General features: G+C 42.0%; 1 protein-coding gene across 2 annotated transcripts in view; it reads right to left on the bottom strand.

Moving 5' to 3' along the window:
- Positions 1-13,288, bottom strand: part of LOC115113284 (bone morphogenetic protein receptor type-1A-like) — a 64,437-nt gene extending 51,149 nt beyond the window's left edge. For both annotated transcript variants that reach the window (XM_029640794.2, XM_029640795.2), the window contains exons 1-2: positions 13,037-13,288; positions 550-687 (exon numbers count right to left, since the gene is read on the bottom strand). The gene's annotated coding sequence lies outside the window, so the exon portion shown is untranslated. The remainder of the gene's footprint in view (positions 1-549; positions 688-13,036) is intronic.
- Positions 13,289-13,400: the final 112 nt, after the last annotated feature.

Raw genomic sequence — 13,400 nt, 5'->3', positions numbered from 1 at the left:
TTTTATACATTTTTAAATTGAAATAAGACTAGGTGTCTTAATGTCAACAATACTTAGACCAAAACAAATAAATACATAAGAAATACTCCAGAAATGCCATTCTAGATCTCTTAGATCTCTAGCCTAAACCTCCAGGAGCATGTGCAATCAGGTCCTTTCCTTCTCTTATTCCTCCAGTTATTAATCACATCAGTAGACAGCTCCAATAACCCAATCTGTGCCTGCAATTATAATGCAGGAAACCACCTGATTGGCCAGCTCTGCTGGAAGAGGTCAGGGGTTCATCTCCTTAGAGGGGTATAATCAGGTTTTGGAGTGATCACCGGTGCCCTCCAGAGAGAAATTAACATTTGTTTGTTAGGTAAGATTTTTTTTTAAAGGCTGAGATGGAATCCAAATAGAGATGCATTCACCAACCAAGCATGTGACCACAACACATCTTGCACAAATTACACACTGTATGGGGCTGAACATGCATCATCACAAGCATAATCCAGAGCAGGAGTCATCTCTCTGATTCACTGTAACAGCCATAGAGAGCAGTCTTACCTCACTGGGGGATCCATGGTGCAGGAGCATGTTGAGGATGCTTGGAGAGACCAGTGTTGGTGCTGGGGGTCATACAGATCCATAGGGAAAAAGAACATAGACGCTGGAGATAGAAATCCAGCATGGCACCATGGAGACCTGAGCAGGAGAGGGTAAGAAACTCAAATTAGTCATGCACCAAGAAAATTGGACTTACTGCACTTCAAAGTGTGTCAATGTCAACGGCAGATGGGAACCACAAAACATGTCAGGAAGGCTATTGATTGCATACCACAAGTCTTGGGACGTCTGGTTGAAAATAAAAAAAAACGATGATTTAGCTAAATATATATATATATTTTTGTTTCTGCCCTGAGATTGTGCACAAAACCCCTTTGGGTTAAGGAGGCTGGGGGGTTGCTGGGCAACCCGAACGGTGGAGAGGTATCATCACACAGCGCTGCAGACATCCTGTCACCGGGCCAGGAGCCCAGGGACCCAGCCGTAGTACACTACGACCTCCACTGAGGGAAAGGAATTACACATCACTGCAGCCTATAACTTAGTTCTCACAACTTCAGAAGTCATTAGCAGTGCCGGATCAGTGCGCGTGTGGAATTACCACCACTTCAGCATCACCGCCAGAAGGACGCTGCCAGAGAGAGACCGAGGCAAATTCCAACAGGAATATAAGAGATAGGCCTACAAAGGTATAGGACTATAGTGTCTGAAAAATAAAATGTGGGCGACTCATACATTGACTCACTTGTGTGATTAGTCACGCTGGCACGTTTTGGACTTATAACCCCTTTTAAACAGTGTGTTTGAGCTACAGGGTTGTTGCAGTGGATTTGTCCATTTGTTCCATTAGTCTATGATTAACGGGAGTTAAAGTGGCATTTGTGAGACAAGGGCGGATCGCGAAGACCGTTCTTCTCACAAAACATCTAAAGTCTGAACGGTTGGAGTTAAACTATTATGACCCATCTATGAAAAGCGGAGACGCTCACGACCACGTAACTAGTTTCGCTCTAAGACGCTAACAAGCCACACAAGAGTCGTTAGAAAGTACGAGGTTCTTCTCCATAGAAGATCATAGGAAATCCCAGGACAGTGTCTATAATACTGAAATAAGCTCACATAGTTGCTGTCAAACTCCAGTTGTCACTCACAATTTCTGTACTTACAGCATTCATATTAATACATTTCAGGTTTTTGCTTGGCAAACATTTTTTGGGGGAAAGGGATTACATAAAATGTATTTAAAGATTAGCCTTTCAAAAACAGATTTAGGCCTAGCCTACATGAACCTGAAAACATACTGAGGGGCAAAATGTTGGTCAATAGCTGGTATGATACCAGGGAATCCTCATCTAGCTGACAGAAATATCAGCAAAGACATCAACAGCACATTGGGACACACAAACATCTGATTTTAGACCGGGGAGGTGTTATTCCAAGGGGTGGGGGGAGGACAAGGGTGTCCCCATAAAGCCTCCAATGAGTGGGCCAATGCAGGCCAGAGAAGCCCCCTACTGTGGCTGGGAGATAAGTGGAGCAGCATGGTCTGGATATGGCCCAGCAGCCAAGAACAGCTCTCAGCACCAACACAGGGGCTATTCTTCCACCAGGGAGAGCTCCTTGAGACTCAAATGGGCCTTTATTTAGCCAGGGATATCAAAGTGAGTTTACATTCAAAACAGACAGCACGCGACAAACTCTTGCAGGGAAAATAAATGCACTATATCAAATAGAAATCTTAAATTCCTGCAAGCAAGAAACTCTATTCTGTTAGCTTAAAGGCATTTGAGGGCACCAGAGCAAAGTCTAAAACACCCTCGTAAAAGGAAATAACTGCAGTAGGCATTCCATGCACTATCTACTTTTAGGCCAAATTACAAGAAACCTGCCATTTGAAAGTGCTAGAGTGCAAACGGAATACAAATTGAAGAGAAAAAAAATCCATGGACACAGTGAGCAAGTTCAGGAGAGTGAAAGGCAGCAGGGGGAGATCAGCTGTGCTCATCTGTTTACAATACTGCCTCTGCCTCTAGACTCAAATGTCTCCTCAACATGCCAGGGTCACTTAAGGGTGCAGCCGATAATTGGCAACTAACCGCGCTGGCTATTTATAAAGTCCTGAGAGAATGCAAGAATATATTCTGAGGTTGGGAGGTCTGTCACAGTGCAGGGGCATGGCTCCGGGGAAAGTTATTTTGAGTAAAAGCAACAATGCAGAGAGAAATGCAGGAAGCATTAAAATACAGAACGAAAGTACTAGCTAGATATCTTGTTGTTCTACTCAAGTTTAAGTGCTATCATTAAGTGAGAGTTGGTCTCACATCTGTTGTGAAATGGGAAAAGCTTCAAGCGCCTTGTCACGTCATATGCAAATTCCTCACAAGCACTAGGTGTCAGGTGTTAAACTTCACTGTCTGACAGGATAGTTGTGTAACCGTCTTTGTCCTTCCTTACATAACAGAACTGTCAGCCAGGAGAGGGAACACTGCTGCCCAAAAGTGTTAGGAATCCCGCGGCACAAGTAAAAAAATAAATTAAAAAAACTTTATTGGGCTGATGTGAGTTTGTGTGCGTGTGTGAGACAGAGGCTCGAAAAAGGAAGTCGAAGTGAAGCATTTGGAGATTCCATCGCTGCAGTTAATTCCGTCGGCTTTAGCAAAACCAACAGAGTGGCACGAGAGCAGAGGCAAATGTGTCGAAGCTCAGAGGAGCGACTAATGCCATCAAAGTGAACGATCAGCCATAGCTAATTGAAATTAAGGACCATACAGGGGGAAGGAGAGTGGCTCCGGTCCGTTCACAGGGTCATCTCTGTGTAGAGGGTGTGTATGGGCCTACGCCAGCTTTACCACCCTCCTCTCTCAGCAACTCACCTTAAATCAAGTCCGCTTCCTTACAGGAATGATCAGCCTCCTGTTAACTAGCTACTTTAACCAAAGTCCTAACCTACATCTAGCTCAGTGTTTTCAACAAGCATACATTCACTTATTTTTCTCATATTTTTAGACCGCAAATTGACTGCAAGCCTAAAGTGATATAATATTTGACTAATGTCAAACCTTGATTACATTTGGGAACATTGTAATTAAAACATTAAAACTGGTGTCCCGACTGCATGCGGTCATTCAAAATCCTATGGCGCTTATTGTAAGAGTAGGGGTGTTCAACCTGGTGTCATGGCTAAATTCCCAACCTGGCCACATTCCATCATGGCCACCAAAGTATCCCCCTCATTCCTAATTGGAATACATCACTCCTCACCTCTCCAACTGATAGTTTATGTGTGGTGAGAGTTCTGGCACAAAAATGGTTGCCGTACATCACTGAGGTGGCTACACATTGACGGTGGATGAAGTGAGTTCCCCCTCTTTTTTGCTAAGAAAACTTGGGGACCGCAGGCCACTAGTTGGGGAACCCTGAAGAGCTGAGTGAAGGATTTATTTTTTTAGAAGCACTACTCACAGGCATAGCAGGTCTAATTTACTTGAAATAAAGTATTGGTGTTTGTCCTTGTGTTTCTTGGCTATTTACATTGTTTTGTTCACAATGTTATATTTCAATATTTAAGTTTTTAACTGCTAGGGAACAGAAGACAACAGACTACTTACTAGTCTCAATCTCAAAAGGAAAAAAAGTGACTGGAGTCATGTTACAGGGTAACCTCAGAGGCAGGTGAACATGTGTCAACGTTGATATTTTGGTTAAAAGACTCAGGTGACAAAAAATGAAAACAAAACAATATGCCACATTAATTCTTACTAGTAGTACATTTGTTTTAGAAACAGAAAGCATACTCATCGTTTGTTTGTTTGGTGTAATTTTAGTGAAAAATATATTTGGGCTCGTAAAAAAATCGGAGTGGCTGGTAGATTAAAAGAAAAAAATGTATCGACCTGCCACACGGCTGATGGACCAAAGAGTTAATGTTAGGCCCTGCTCCTTTCTCTGTTTTTATCCAATTTCATGTGTCATATTTTAAGACAGACATTCTGGTTGGAGTGGAGATGGGTCTTGTGGGTTGATGAGTCTTCCCACTGCATGTACCATCCATTATTGCTCAGGGGAAGAAAACAGAATTTATGCAAAATGATTACCCCTGCACTTATCTTATTGACATTCAATTATACTCACAGTTGTGAGCATACCAGCTGACATTTTGACTAGGCTACCAGCTGGTCTTAAATCAGTGATCAAGTTGTATTAACATTAGGCCAAACCGTCCTTCATGAAGAGTATGGAAAATATATCACAGGTCAAACTGAGAAACAATGACAGACGACTGCAATTTGAAAATGAAGCTGTGAAAATGCAGGGCTGTAGTGAACTTACTCAGCAATGTTTTCATGTGTTTATCCATTTTAAACACTTGCCCGCCTAAATCCCATAAACAAGGGCCTACTAGATTTGTACTGCAGTGGTTCCTGACATAGCAATTAAAAGACTTGTGCATTTAACCTCTCAAAGAGGTAGTACAGCAAAGAAACAATAATCAGTTCTACTTGTCAACAATTTTGGGGTGGCAGGTAACCGAAAGGTTGCTGGATCGATTCCCCGAGCAGAATCTGTCGCTCTGCCCCTGAATAAGGCATTGTTCCCCGGTAGGCCGTCATTGTAAATAAGAACTTGTTCTTAACTGACTTGCCTAGTTAAATAAAGGTGAAATAAAAATATGAACTAGGGATGTTAAAGGTATTAACTATTAAATTATAGGTTAATTTGCTTAATTCGTGGAATTAAATTGCTGTGTGTGTATTTTCATTAGTCATTATGCATGTTATATATCACATGCACACAGAGTTTGAGGAGAGGAATAGATCTGCGAGAGCAGATCCTCAAAAAGCTGGTACAGGAGTGAAACGTGCTTTTGTAAGCTCAGTCATTGCACAACAAATATAAATTCTAAATGCAATCGCATGTTAAAAACAGTTTTGATGGCCAGGATTAAAAAGAGCTAAAACAAATGTATCTCACTCAGAATTAAAGCGCACCTCCCATTCGCCATTCCAGTGCTTAGTCAACGGTGGGAAGGCCATCAGTTTGCAACCACCACTTTGTGAGCTTGAGGCAGGATAAAATCAGGGCTTGACTAACTTCTTTAGCCACTTATCTTTCAGACAAGTAGTAGATTTTAAAAAATGAACTTGTCCAAAGGCTCAAATCACTTACCCCCCCAAAAATAAAATTAAATGTAATGCTATTTTTCCCACTTGTTGTATGATGCAAGGAACCACTTTACAAAATAAAATTCATATTTTTTTAACCTTAGAGAATCAAACCGAAATCTAGGTTAAACTGCCTATTACCTTCTTTGCATATTCAAGCCAGTTTCAAAATACAACACTGTTCCTGGAGGATGGTTGGCCACCCTTGGCACCCTATAAAATATTGCAACACTACAATTAGAACCAGGGTTTTCAGAAATTAATTCCCTCCAGGGCTCGAAATTAAGGGCGTCCCATCATCCCTGGGAGGCTAAAAATCCCTGGGAGGCTAAAAATCTGTATAATATGAAGATATCCCTCTAGTGGTGTGGGGGCTGTGCTTTGGCAAGTGGGTGGGGTTATATCCTGCCTGTTTGGCCCTGTCCGGGGGTATCATCGGATGGGGCCACAGTGTCTCCTGACCCCTCCTGTCTCAGCCTCCAGTATTTATGCTGCAGTAGTTTGTGTGTCGGGGGGCTAGTGTCAGTCTGTTATATCTGGAGTATATCTCCGGTCTTATCCGGTGTCCTGTGTGAATTTAAGTATGCTCTCTCCAATTCTCTCTCTCTCTCTCTGAGGACCTGAGCCCTAGGACCATGCCTCAGGACTACCTGGCATGATGACTCCTTGTTGTCCCCAGTCCACCTGGCAGTGCTGCTGCTCCAGTTTCGACTATTCTGCCTGCGGCTATGAAACCCTGACCTGTTCACCGTGATTACTATTATTTGACCATGCAGGTCATTTAAAAAAAAAAATGATAATCTTGGCCATGTTCTGTTATAATCTCCACCCGGCACAGCCAGAAGAGGACTGGCCACCCCTCATAGCCTGGTTCCTCTCTAGGTTTTGGCCTTTCTAGGGAGTTTTTCCAAGCCACCGTGCTTCTACACCTGCATTGCTTGCTGTTTGGGGTTTTAGGCTGGGTTTCTGTACAGCACTTTGATATATCAGCTGATGTAAGAAGGGATATATAAATACATTTGATTATTATATAGTTCAAAACAGAATGAGGCAAATCTAGGACGATAGATCCAAAATTCATACAACCACTGCACATTAAAACATTTTAAAAAGCAATGACACTGATGCAACAGATCAGACCGTTCAGCTTAAAATGTTGATAAAGTTGTATTTCTTCATATCATAAGGTCAACAATGCGCACATGGCTTTGGGCTACACAGGAATGTTCCTAAATGCGTTCTCAAAAGTGCACTGCACTTTGGTTTCATGTGACAGAGCAGAGATTAAAAATATCCCTTAGAAAGGAGGGGAGATTTAAAGATGCATCAACTAACATGGGATACTAATATGACTAGGATTACACCTTTGAATGATTAATAAAAGAAAGTTAATTTACATATGAAGTATTTATAAAATATTCCCTCAACATTTCTATGGTCATATTTTGGTTGGGCTACTTTGAAGGTAAGATCTGCTTCATTAACTTTCATTGAAGGTTTTAAACACTTAAGTGTATGGTTAAATAGTTTTAAAACAAAGTTGGAATGGCGCTGGAGGGAATAGCAGCCACCTTACCAGTAATGTTTTTGTACATAATCTTTCAGACAGTTTCCTATGACCGAAAAGGAGCTTCTAGACATCAGAACTGCGATCACTAACCTCGATTTGGATGAGGATTTCTACTTCAATGAACCAGAGGTGAAGGCCATAATACTCATCCCGGACCAGGCCCAAATCCACGACACCGGGAGGAAGTGGCAGTGTTAAAGAGGCCGGCATGCTGGACACCTGACGAGACCATGTCGGTGAGTGTATAAACGCCTCTACTCTCCATTTTAACAGCGAAAGTGCAATCACTGGAAAATAAACTGGACGGGCTCCGTTCGAGACTATCATATAAAAGTGATCTGAAGAACTGTAATATCCTGTTTCACAGAGTCGTAGCTACACAGGGACAAGGGAAATATAAATCTAGCTGGTTTATCTATTCATCAGGAGGACGGTAGCGTCGGGAAAGCTCGGGGGTCTCTTAGCAACAGCTGGCGCACAATCTCTAATATTAAAGAAGTCTCAAGGTTGAGATAGAATACCTTATGATAAACTCTTGGTAAATAGTATGGTCTACAGTTCATCTATATTTTTCATAGCTGTCTCTTTACCATCACAAACCGATGCTGGCACTAAGACTGCACTCAACGAGCTGTAAAGGACCATAAGCAAACAAGAACATTCCCACCAGAGGCAGCACTCCTAGGGGCCAGTGATTTTAATGCAGGAAAACTGAAATCCGTCTTACTTCATTTCTACCAGCACGTCACCTGTGCAGCTAGAGGCAAAAACATAAACTGTAGATCACCGTTACTCCACACAGACACGCATACAAAGCTCTCCCTTATGCTCCATTTGGCAAATCTGACCATAACTATATCCTCCTGATTTCCGCTTACAAGCAAAAACTCTGAACAGGAAGTACCAGTGACGCACACGCTCAATATGGAAGTGGTGTGATGAAGCAGATGCTAAGCTACAGGACTGTTTCACTAGCACAGACTGGAATATGTTCATGGACTCATCCCATGGCATTGAAGAGATTACATCAGTCACCAGCTTTACTAATATGTGCATTGATGACATTGTCCCCACAGTGACCATATGTACATATTCCAACCAAAAGCCATGGATTACATGAAACATCCACACTGAACTAAAGGCTAGAGCTGCCACTTCTTTTTTTCACTAATCAGAAGTTTATATGAAATCCCCCTACGCCCTTTGACAAATCACCAAACAAGCAAAGCTTCAATACAGAACTAAGATCGAATCCTACTACACCGGCTCAGACCTCGTCGGATGTGGCTGGGCTTACAAACTAACAATGATTACAAAAGGGAACCCCAGCAGAGAGCTGCCCAGTGATGCAAGCCTACCAGATGAGCCAAATGCCTTCTACACTCGCTTCGAGGCATGCAACACTGAACTATGCATGAGAGAACCAGTAGTTCCTGGACGACTGTGTGATCACGCTAGCCGGTGTGAATGTCAACCTGTCTTACTCACAAGGCCGCAGGATGCGTACCCCGAACATGCGCTGACCAACTGGCAAGTGTCTTCACTGACATTGGGCATAGTCCATGTCCCCAAGAACGCCAAGGTAACCTGTCTAAATGACTATCGCCACATAGCACCTTAGCCATGAAATGCTTTAAAAGGCTGGTGATGGCTCACAACACCATCATTCCAGACCCACTCCAATTCGCATACCACCCCCAACAGCTCCACAGATGACGCAATCTCTACTGCACTCAACACTGCCCTTTCCCACCTGGACAAAAAGAACACCTACGTGAGAATGCTGTATTTAACCAACGAGTAATGTGCAAATAACATTCAAATCTTGACACATGGCTCTACAGTTTGCTGTGCGACCTGGAATTTTGATTTAGGAGTACTAGTGATCCTATCAAAATGTAGGATTCTAATTTTATTATCTCAAATATTTGTCATTGTGCTCCTACATTTTTCAACTTGGGCACACATGTAGTCCTGGTAAAGAAAGGTTAGCATAGAGCCCTGCAACATTGCATCATTTCACAGACCTTAGGCATATTACTGAGGTATATCAACTGTTTTTACAAAGACACTAAAGATCTTCTTACCCATCCTCGGTTTACTGAATCCTCCAGTATTTGAATTCTCCAGGAACGCCATCCTTTTAGCTGCCTTCCACACATTATTTCAGATGCTGATCGGCCTCCATCACACAACGCATGTTTTTATAAATCCCAAGGCCCCAAATAATCATATTTTCTTGGTTCACAAACAGGAAGGGATTTCCCCCAAATAAAACTAGGTAAACAAACTGACCTTTTCCACTTTCTCCATTAAAAGACAAAAACCTTTAAATTACCATCAGAACAATCTGTCCCTTGCCCTATTCACATTAGCTCTTCTAAAAGTGTCACTCAGGTGGCTCTGTGTATTTAAAAGAAAGATCAATACCATTAAAAAGGACAACTGCAGCCTGAATGTAAACATCATCAAGACCAGTCATCCAGCAACCGTATAGAATAGGGGTGTCGTGTCAAACATACAGCAAGCAAGTGGTTTCAGTCTGAAATAGGCAGGTCAACGAAAGGCTGTTTGAATCAAAATGAATGAAAAACATTTGCACGTCTAGGTGTTCCAAGAAAATCCCTCTTCAACAAGCGCATTGAAGATGTAAACATTTGAAGACTCAATAAAATGGTCACCCGCACACTGTATACTGGAAAAAACAAATATGCTATTCCTTTACAGGCAACATGTTAATTGTTATACCATCTTTAAGTTTCAAGTAATTAAGCAGTATTTCCAAAAGCCAGCGGGAATTGGTGCAGGTTTATACAGCCTGTGGTAGCAGAGCACCCCTAAACCTCCACAGCTGTCTGAAACAGTTCTCTGGTTACAGTCTAACGGTGACAGGTTAGAGTTATAGTCTTTATCTGCTCTTCTAAGTTGGAGTCGGAGGTGGATCTGAGCGGTAGATCTCAGCTTGCATTTTGACTCAGTTATCTTGACTCAGAAAAGGTTGGTGACCACTGCTCTATCCTGACTGCCTAGTCACTTTTGACCCCCACCTGCATGTACATATTACCTCAATAACCTCGTGCTGCTGTTACATTTAAAAAAAAAAAAAATGTTCCTACTTTTTAACTCTGCATTGTTGGGCTAGTGAGTTTTCTTCCACAGCTCAGCCACCCTGTCTCCAGGCTTGGGGGGGTAGGAGTGGGGGTTGACTCAGGGAGGCACAGCAGACAGAGGAACCCATTGGGATGTGAAACTTGATCCGTGTGCTACCCCCTCACTCTATCTCCACCACCTCGCCTGAGAGCCTTGGAGACTCCCTGAGCAATCTGATCCCTCACTGCCTATGAGATTGGAAATGCTTTCAGAGGAGAAAGATGGATGCAGGACAACAGAAGCAAGGCAGGGGAAATACGCTCTTAAACTTAAAGGGATGTTAGAAAAACAAGCATTGTAAATTTAAAAGTGCTTGAGAATGTTTTGCTTCTCTCTTTCACCGCACTCAGAACACTTGAGGCAAGTTCTGGTTTACGTTACAGACTTCAGTACTGAAACAACTTCAATTCTAGGAAATAAGTATCAATATTACCCACACCACCTACAACACACTAAGCATGGACATTACGGAAACCATGTAGGTTAGCCTATTTAATGAAAGTACATTAAAAAACATCTCTTGATTTCCAACATGTAGACTATGCCTACTTAAAAGTTCAACTGCAGTGGCAGCTGTCAAGCAGAGGCATGGGAGATAACAAAGGGCCCATCATGAGTGATAATCATTCCATTATAAAAGGAGAAGATAATTCCAGCTAGCTACATCCTCTTGACAATGAGCAGTCCTCTGATCTGTGCATCGCGTGTGCATAAATCATATCTGAATTATGCACAATTTACTGGACCCCATCCCCATTTCTGTCTAACCCTCCATTATGTTCTCTCCAGACTTCAGGCAGTTACAGAGCTCTGGCTAATTAATCACACTCAGCTCCAGAGCAGGGCTAGACTCCTGCTATAATCACGGTGTTAGCCCACTGATCAAGATACTGTGTACACCATCATTGCTAGAGAGACTAGGCATAGGTCTATATGAACTATGAAGACATTCAGCTACGTTTAAATAGGGACAATTTGTCATGTGCTTGATTATAGTTTTAATAGCTGAAGAAATCCTCACGCTTCGTTTGTTAGCCATTCTTCCTGGCCTAGTCTCACTCCCCCAATATTGGCCTGTTTTATGGAGTATCCCAGTACCCACAGAAGGTAAAGATGTCTGGCATATGTATAATGTTAGACTTCAGACGCAATCATTTTCCCCTCCACCTTTAGAAATCCACTTCTGCCCCATGCCGCTTAAAGTTAACAGTTTCACAGTCAGGGCTTCCATCTGGTTTTTGACCCCGCTATTTTCCAGAGCCCATTCACTCCAGAGTTGCCTTCAGCATTGGATGGTGGGGAGTGTGCTCCAGGCCCAAATTAAAGCTTTTTTTCAGACGAGAAAAGCATGGCCAAAAATGGCCCATTCGTATGCAACCGACACCATGAGACGAGACACTAGGTATTTTCCCTGTAAAAAAAAGACCTCTTGCTACTGACGTAGTGTGTGTATGGGTGTTTGTGTGTGTATTGCCAGATTTTGACGTGTCTCACTGCCTCCAATACTTTCACACCATCAGCGTGGACTATATCACATGACGATGATTGACCAATTTACGATGTGCAATGATAGTCAACAGGGAATAAAAATCCATTAACCTTCATGGTAGCCCCCCAGAAACCCCTTTATTCAAACTATGTGTGTAGTTATTGGCAGAAACGTGAGAGCTGACGTGAAGTCTAATTAAAAAGAGCAGGATGAATGCTCATTTGGGCGATTTGTTGAATCAACTTAATCCTTGTTATCAGTACGTTGTCCTAAGCACTTGTTACAAAACACACTTACATTACAACGAGGCCTACCATGAGCCAATGTACAGTTGTAATCCGTTAACAACTAACGTTAGCTAGTTAACTATGTATAATAAATTAAGTTAACACTAGGCTAGCCTACTAAGCTTTCAAGTAGTACAATTCAAATATATGATTTATAACTTAGTTTTCAGAGGGAAAGTGAAAAACGTTACATTGTCATCTAATTTAATACAAATGATTCCAAACCTCATCGCATTCAATCACTCACTAAAATATGTTACAATGTCTCTGGAAGCGATACTTAACGTTAGTTACGTGATACCGCTCTGTGCTAGCTAACTAGCAACCCACTAGCTAACAACTTTCATTGCGTAATGAGTGAATTGATTTGTAAAACAATTTAAACTTAGCAACTAGCAAATAATACCTTGGCTAACTATATACTAACCCATTCGGTCAATATCAAAGTTCAGTGTCGGGTTTGCTAGTAGAAGTACTTGCAAACGAGTAAGCTAGCCAAACAAATATATCTCGATACTTAGCTAGCTCGCTAACTAGCAAGTGGCTACGCTAAAATTAGCTAGCGCTAACAATCTAGCGAGGTAGTTTTCGCTTTCAAAACAAACTCTCGGACACAAGTGGCTGTATTTAAACCGAAGCTAAAATGTTTAGCTAACTAGTTAATAAATATAAACGTAATACACTTCCAAAATGAAGCCAGTAGCTAATTTGTGTTTTTTTGTTTTATTTTCCAGACGCAAAAACAAAACTTTTCCCAAGACAACAGCCAAAGCGAGGGCAGAATTAACAGGAGTATGACCTAGCCTGGATAGATTTCATTCCACCTCACCTTTTTCTTCAGCAGATGTGGCAATCCTTTTGGTTCCGTGCGAGCACTCCTCTGTATCTTTCTATTTCGTCTTGAAGTTGCAAAAATGTGGTGTACATTTCCCAAACTTGCAGTTTAACGTCGGCCCTGCTCTACTCGCTCTGTTTTTTGCCTCTGCCTATGTCATTTGATGAAACACACGTAGACAGACCAACATTTTCCAATCACTGCAGCGAATGCACAACCATTTGAGGGGGACCGAGTTGCGGTAGGAGTATTTCTATGGAGAATTCAAGTATGTTCCAATTACCTCAGTGACGCCCCCTGGTGTAAATGGACATACCTATTATTTTTCATTGCCCTAATCTACTACAGTATATTCGTA

Source organism: Oncorhynchus nerka, linkage group LG28 (assembly GCF_034236695.1).
Source record: "Oncorhynchus nerka isolate Pitt River linkage group LG28, Oner_Uvic_2.0, whole genome shotgun sequence".
Lineage (NCBI taxonomy): Eukaryota > Metazoa > Chordata > Actinopteri > Salmoniformes > Salmonidae > Oncorhynchus > Oncorhynchus nerka.
Note: the sequence above shows the minus strand (reverse complement) of the source record. Positions and strands in the feature narration are given on the sequence as shown.